Source organism: Chenopodium album, chromosome 13 (assembly GCF_948465745.1).
Source record: "Chenopodium album chromosome 13, dcCheAlbu1.1, whole genome shotgun sequence".
NCBI classification, from domain to species: domain Eukaryota; kingdom Viridiplantae; phylum Streptophyta; class Magnoliopsida; order Caryophyllales; family Amaranthaceae; genus Chenopodium; species Chenopodium album.
The window spans coordinates 32,021,253-32,028,734 of NC_137846.1; the positions used below are offsets into that span (position 1 = coordinate 32,021,253).

Consider the following 7,482-nt stretch of genomic DNA (forward strand, 5'->3'; position numbering starts at 1 on the left):
AGTCGCCAACAAGTTTTAGGAACTTGTAAACCGTTCACATGGTGAAGGTTATACCCCTTCACGATCTAAGAGAACGCTAACTCCATAGTGGTTTTGAACCATGACTGGATATTCAGGGATGAAGGTACAAAACCAACCTAAAAAAGATTAAAACTGTCCTATATAGGCCTCTACTTGTTGTTCAACTTTCTCTTCGCAAGCCTCGGGAAAAGGAACCGGCCCATTTAAATTCCTAGTCTTACTAGGAGTTGAAGTCGTCTTCTCATCATTAAGATTCTTCTTCTCCTCATTGTCATCATTCCCAACAAATTTCTCTTCTTCAACTCTCTTATCTACCCTCACACCTTCTTCTCCTCCCTTCTTTCCCTCACTATCTCCCTCTTTTGGCCCTTCATCGAATGTGCCCGGTCTCAATGTGATTGCCTTCATCGAAGAGTCGGGTTTTATGTTATGAGAGAGGTTAGCTTGTGGTTATCCGGGTAAAGTAGAAGGTGAGTTGAAAAGTACTCTTTCGGCCAATTGGGCTAATTGTGAATCAACCATCTTGTTTTGAGTTATGACCTCTTGCATTTGTTGATTCATACCTTGGAGTTGTTGAAGAATTTGGGTTTGTGTAGAATCGGGTTGAGATGCTTGATCTTGGCTCCTTTGAGACACTTGATTTTGATTGTTGAATTGGTTTTGGTTGTTGTATTGGTTGTTCCTTGCGTAATTTCCTCTTAGGTTTTGGTTTTGAGGTGGAGGTGGATTTTGGTATTGAAGGTTGGAATTATATGATGGTTGAGCTTGTTGCCCCCATTGTTGAGGTTGAGGTGCAAATCCGATTGGTGGTTGTCTCCAAGCTACTCCTCCGCCACTTCCCCTATATCCATCTTGCCTTGTGTTGTAAGCCGCCACATGCCCGGGGTTCAAACCTCCACAATAAGATGTATCGTTGTTTGTGCCACCACAATTTTGACATGAGAAAGAATTTACTTGAGAAGAGCTTGTGCCACTATTAACACTCGTGTTTAACTTTGCAAGCCCCTTCGTCAAAAGCTCAATTTGATGCATCCAATTCGTACATCCCACCTTTCTTCGATGCATTCCTCCTTTTACCACCCCAAGAGTAGTTCTTCGCTACCTCTTCAATTGTTGCTTCAACTTGATTTTGGGGGATCTTAATCAATTGTCCCCCCGACCCCGCATCCAAGTTAGCTCTAGACATAGGTTCCAATCCATCATAGAGGAATCGCATGAGCAAGCTTTGATTGTATTCATGATGAGGACATGCTTGTACCAACTCCTTGAACCTTTCCTAAGCTTCACTAAGATTCTCATTCGATTCTTGTTGAAACGATGCAATATTCCTTCTCATTTCGGTGGTCTTTTATCGGAAATGAACCTCTTCAAGAATGTCTTGACTATCTCTCTCCATGTTGTGAGAGAATTTGGTTTGACTTGCTTGAGCCACTTCTTTGCTCTACCCCAAAGAGATTGTCGAAATAGATGCATTCGGATGTAATCTTGAGAAACTTGATTTGTTTGAATCATGGCAAATAGCTTAAGGAATCCATCAAGGTGCTCAATGGGATCTTCACTTGGAGAACCCTAAAATTGCTCCACTTGTATCATTCTTGTGTATTGGGGGTGAATGGTAAATTTGGTTTCCGTAACAGGTAGCAAAATCCCTCGTGTGAGTTCATAGTCTTCCGGATTTCCAAACTCACTAAACAAAACATCATCCTCTTGACTTTGAGAACTTGAAGACAAAGAATCACTCTCACTCACAATAATAGCACCAAGACCTCTCGCTTCTTCTTGATAAAGCCTACGGACTTGTCTCAAAGTACGGTTGATCTCGTGGTCAATGAAATGAGTGGGTGGTCCTTGAGACCTCCTTAACATCCACCAAAGCTAAGCAAACAATTATCAATGACTAGCAAGAGAGTAAATGACAAAAGCCAAGCAACAAATCTAATAATAACACAATATGAGTGCAAAACTAGCCGTCTCCTCGGTAACGGCGCCAAAATTTGATCACGGGAAAGTAGGACGTTGGGACTACTACCCTAAATCAAATTAGAAATTTATAGCCTAAACTTACACTAAGCTAGTTAGTGGGATTTAAAGGGTCGATCCTCAAGGAAACGAAGTATTGCACAATCAAGTGAAATCAAGAATCTATTGCAAGTAACAAGGGGTATTTTGATTGGTTTTGTGAATATCAATGATCAAATTAACTACTACAAAGATTAAAGCAAGCTAATTAAGAAAGTTTAAACTAGAATAAGGAATGAAAAACTAGAATTGAGAGAAATATGATCAAATCACTTGGGAGAGGGGATTCCAATCATGATCAACTAAGACAACAATGATAATCAACATGGATTCATGCCAAGGAATACAAATTCTACTCAAATAATTCATTCCCATGCAATTACTCAAGTAAATGATGAATTAGATCCAACCTAAACTAGATCATTCCCATGCATCTAATTTAGAACTTCAAATAATGGAATTAAAGGTGCACATCAATAATTCCAAGCAATTCAAGCACAAAATAATCAAATCAAGGCCAAATCAAATCAATCATCAATATGATCCCAATCAATCATGATTTTCACCCCCTTCCCTAGCTAAAATCTAAGTTAGAGGAAAGAAGGTAGCCATCACATCTACTCTAAGCAAGCATTCAATCTTAACCAAGCTAAACATAATTCCAAATTCAAGAAAAAGCAATCAAACAAGATTAATCAATGAATTAAAAAGAAATCAATATTACCAAGAACAATTACACCAAATACCAAAGTAGAGTAAGAAATTACTACCATTCAAGTTGGATTGAAGAAGAAAACATGAAATTCTTTAATTGAATTAAAGGAAACCTTGAAGAAATTTGATTACAAAGATGAAATTGAAGATTGAAACACTTTCTCTCTCTATATTACCCATAGTTTCTCTCCCTAAAAATGTTCTCAATAATATTGGAAAATAAGCTCCCCTCGTAATTCAAGAAAAAGACTATTTATAGTGCATCCCAAAATTAGGAAAAACGAACTGTGGAGAGCCCTCTTGAGTAAGGCTGCGCCCTCTCCAATCTGGGTACGGAATACCAAACCAAGGGAGTCGCACCCGCGGCCTTACGCGCCGCGCCCGCGGGTAAAAGACGGAGAGTCCTCTCCATCTGTGGAGAGGCCGCGTCTGGGAAACATTGGAAAATATGAAATCAAACGGTCGCGCCCGCGGCTTGAGGTGCCGCGCCTGCGGCAAGCTAAGGAACGCCCGCGACCAGCCTTCTACAGTTTCAACCAAGTAGCTCTAAAAATCCCTGTCCACGCCCGGGGCTTCAGAACTCGCGCCCGCTGCTCACTATAGAGCTGCGCGCCCCCTCTCTTTTGAGCATCTCCTTCTCTTCCTTAGCCTCATTTACTCATTAAGCTCCAACCATAAGTGCCAAAATCCTGTAAAACAGCAAAGAAAAGATAGAAAACACCAAAAAGGATAAAAGACGAGGAAAACACGAGAAAGAACAAAAGTAATTAGAATAAAGGTAAAAACATCTTGAGAAGGCTAAAACAAATGACAAATGAGGGAAAATCCTCGGTGAAAAACGATGAAATAGTGGCATAAATGCCACTTATCAACCTTCGCTTGGCTATGCCAAAGCGAGGCTAGGTCTTTGTGCATTGACTTGTCGTTTGAAATATTTTCTCGTCTGCTCGATTCATAAAATCGACTCGACTTACTGATAAGTGACTTTTATGTCACTTTTAGGGGTGTTTATTGAGTCATTTTCCGGCTTATTTTCCAATAATTTAGCTCATTTTTAATCTTTATTTCTCTTATTTGCTTATTCTCGTCTTTTATCTTTTGATTTGAGTTTTTTAGTAGTTTTTAATAGTTTTTGGTTTATTTTCGTAATTTATTTTATAATTCTTACTTAATAATATTCTTAGACTAGGTTCTTGTTAATATTTTTCTTCTCGTTTTTCTCCTTCTATTATTTTCTTTTAGTTTCTAGTTTGTTTTCTTTATTTTATTTTATTTCATTTGATTTTATTATTTCTTTTAGTTTTAGTATTTTGTTTTACTTTATTTTATTCTTTATTTTATTTTATTTTATCTCCCGATTCTCCCATGTGTATTTTTGGTTATGTAGGATTGTGTTCGGGTCAAGGTTCGGTCCCCTAGTTCATGGCAAATGAGCTTCACAATTCAAGACCTTCAAAGCCCCTTTGCTTCAACTCCTACCTGCTGCCTTGTTAACCTTCACCACACAAATTCTTAAACCTACACCACACACTCCCCTGCTTTCCCTCTTCTTTCCTCACACATTCACCAATAGCAACCACCTCTGCCTCCAGCCAAAACCCAAGCAAACACCCCCATAACAGAGCAGCCCATCGCCACCATTTCGCCACCACTCACAGCGTGCTAGCCGCAAATCAAAGCCACCAGCCACAGCACTACCACCGTTTCACCACTCACAACCACCGCTGCCCAAAGCTGCACTCGCCACTAATTCGAACCTCCAACCAGACCCTCCCAGCCACCGTTCACATCAGCAATGCTGCTCCAGCCAACGCAATCACCTCGCCACCTCCGTCCTCAACAAGCGTTCGGCAAATTCGAACAGAGCAGCCCGCAAATTCACACTTCGAATCAGCCCCAATTCGATTCTAGTTCACCGTGGGCGCGGACAGGGGTCCTTCCACCCTTTGCAAATTTTCAGTAGATGGCTGGGAGATGCCTAGCCGCAGCCCCTCCTTCGTGGGTCTTGTATCTCTTAATTCTCACGTGACTTGCTCGTGAATGGAGGTTCTTATTAAAATCGAACGGTAAAGATTTGAAGCTTGATGAAGACGATGATGATGAACGGTGATGATGGTGATTATGATAAATCAGAGCAGCCACGAAGAGGGGGATCATGGGGGTCTGACTATTTTTCGTGGGATTTGCTTGTTTTTCCCCTTTTTAATTTCCTTTTCCTTTTTACTTTCTTTTTTATTTTAGTTTTGTTATTTAATTAATTTGATTAATTTTATTTCTTTTTTTTTATTTAAGCTTGTAATATAAATACCCTTTAGGGTTTAATACTCTCTTAACAATTATTCACCCCAGATTAGATTAGTTGAGCCTTTTTTATTTTCTCTCTCTTAGGATTAGATTAGTATTCTCTCTCTAGTTTAGGAGTAGTTTTAGAGAGAGAGAAAGCTTGGATTTTCATAGAGTTTTGAGAGGTTGAAGAAGCAATTTGTGGATTTTCTTCTCATATATTCAATGAGTCTTTCTAACTTTCTCTAATCTTTATTGCTTTCCTTTAATTCTTATTTTTGTTTATTCTTTGTTGATTAGAGTTGTTAATTAGTTTAATAGTTTGATTTTAGCTTTAATTCCAGTTGTACCTTGTTTTTCATGTTCTTCTTTATCATGTTAGCTTAGATTTTATTCTAGGGAATTGGATGAAGAATATGTTGATGAATTGAATGATTGATTGTGATTTTTATGCAATTGATTCTTGATTATTGTGTATGGATGATACTTATATGGATTAGAATCTTTCTAGCTAATTGATTTTATATTCTTAATTGTGCTTTCAATCAATTGTGCGAAAGTGAGTTGTTTGAGAGTCTAAATTCTTCCATACCTATGCTAGGCTACTTGCACGAGAGTGAATTAGTTTAGAGGATAATTAGCATGCTTAATTGCGCGAGAGTGAGTTGAGTGTGTTGATTGTTCCTAATTGAGGTCATTTTCATCTAATTGCAATGTTGTTGTTGAATGCATTGATGTTATTGGATTCCGCTTTCCCTAGTTTTCGTTGTATGCTCTAAGTAGTGTTTTAGTTGCACCTCTCTCTATATCTCGACCATCGTACTAGTCTAATTAGCATAAATTGATACACTTAGTCTTCGTGGTTCAACCCTATACTTTCCACTAACTAGTTTAGCGTAAGTTTAGGTTATAAATATCTAATTTGATTAGGGTAGTAGACCAACGACCTACTTCACCCGCGATCACTTACGACGCTCGGCTTTGACGCTCTTAGATTTAAATCCGACGTTGTATCGGTTCGGTTACTCGATTGGGTGTAACCTGAAGGGTGCAGTCAAGATTAAGTTGTAATATTAATTATTCATTAATATTACTGATCAAAAGCGACCTCTACCTAGGCATTCCGATAACTTGACCTCACTGAATAATTAGCTTTCTAATAATTTTGAACCCTCTAACATAATAATACACTTGTTCGAAAGACACCTGCAGACACCTAAATGTGTCTCCCCAAAACCAAACCAGTGATGAATACTTTTCACGTCGCTTGATTATCGATAAAGTGAAAGTGTGAAAAGCCTTGTGATGTGTTAGTTTTAAATAAAAATTTTCTTTCTGAAAAATCTTCTCTATTTATGAAAATCACCAGTCCAATTTATCTTGGCTCGTGATAAGGGTCCATTAATAGTGTAGTTGGGTCAAGCTCGTAAAGAGCTTTCCAATGATATATTATAAGCCCGATTCCGATGAATAATGAGGAAGTTATGGTCCAGATACTAATTTGGGTCTGAAATGGTTTTATGGCCCAATGATCTAGTGGAGGGCCCATTAATTATTATTCCTAAAATTATTAGGATTGATTATAGTCTTCTAGAATAGTCTAGAAGTTTATTTTGAGTTTTAATGGCATTAGGATTGATAATTATCTTTTTAGGAAATTAATTAATTTGGTTTGAAATAAAACAAGTGTTTTATTTTGATAAAATCTGATTTGAAATTGATTAAAACGGAGTTTTAGTTGCTTAAATATATTAAGAAAAGAATTTCGTACAAGAAGCCCGTTTTATCTTTTAATTGTCGCAAAACGACAAGTCTGTCGCCATGCGTGATTCCTGTCGCATGGCGACAGGCTTTGTCGCTCGCGACAGGGAGCAGTTTTATTCCGATCCAGATTCTGATTTGTTTCTATCAATTCCGGACTATTTTCTTATAAATAGGGGTCATATTTCCCCATTTTCAATTATCGACAATCATCTAATTCTATTCTCTCTCCCTAAAAGCTAGAAGCTTATTTTCTTCTTTTTCTAAACCTTCCCCTTTTTACAAAATTCCGCATTCGCAAGTTCTAGACACACCAAGCCAAGTTCGAACACTAGGTGAAAAAAGAAGATTGGCACCGAGTAATGCCCACCGGTTTTTAAAAACCGGTGGGGGAAAAAATGGGAAAAAACGAGGGAAGGGAATTGCCACCGGTTCAAAGAGAACCGGTAGGTAAAATATTAATCCCACCGGTTCAAAACCGGTGGCCTCGCTAATTAAAAAAAATGCCCCCTTTATATACCCCTAAGCCCTAACCCTTACTCTCTCTCTCTTCAGCCGATCTCCTTCTCTTTCTCTCTCCTCCTTTTTCTCTCTCCTTCTCTCCCTTCTCTATTCTCAGCTCGTCTCATCTCATCTCCTCTCTCCTATTCTTCTCCTTCGATCTCATCTCCTTCGCTCTCTCTT

General features: G+C 38.5%; 1 non-coding gene across 1 annotated transcript; it reads left to right on the forward strand.

Moving 5' to 3' along the window:
- Positions 1–1,253: 1,253 nt before the first annotated feature.
- LOC145577227 (small nucleolar RNA R71) lies at positions 1,254–1,360 on the forward strand. The gene has a single exon (XR_014098693.1). It is a non-coding gene; the product is annotated as a small nucleolar RNA R71 (small nucleolar RNA).
- Positions 1,361–7,482: the final 6,122 nt, after the last annotated feature.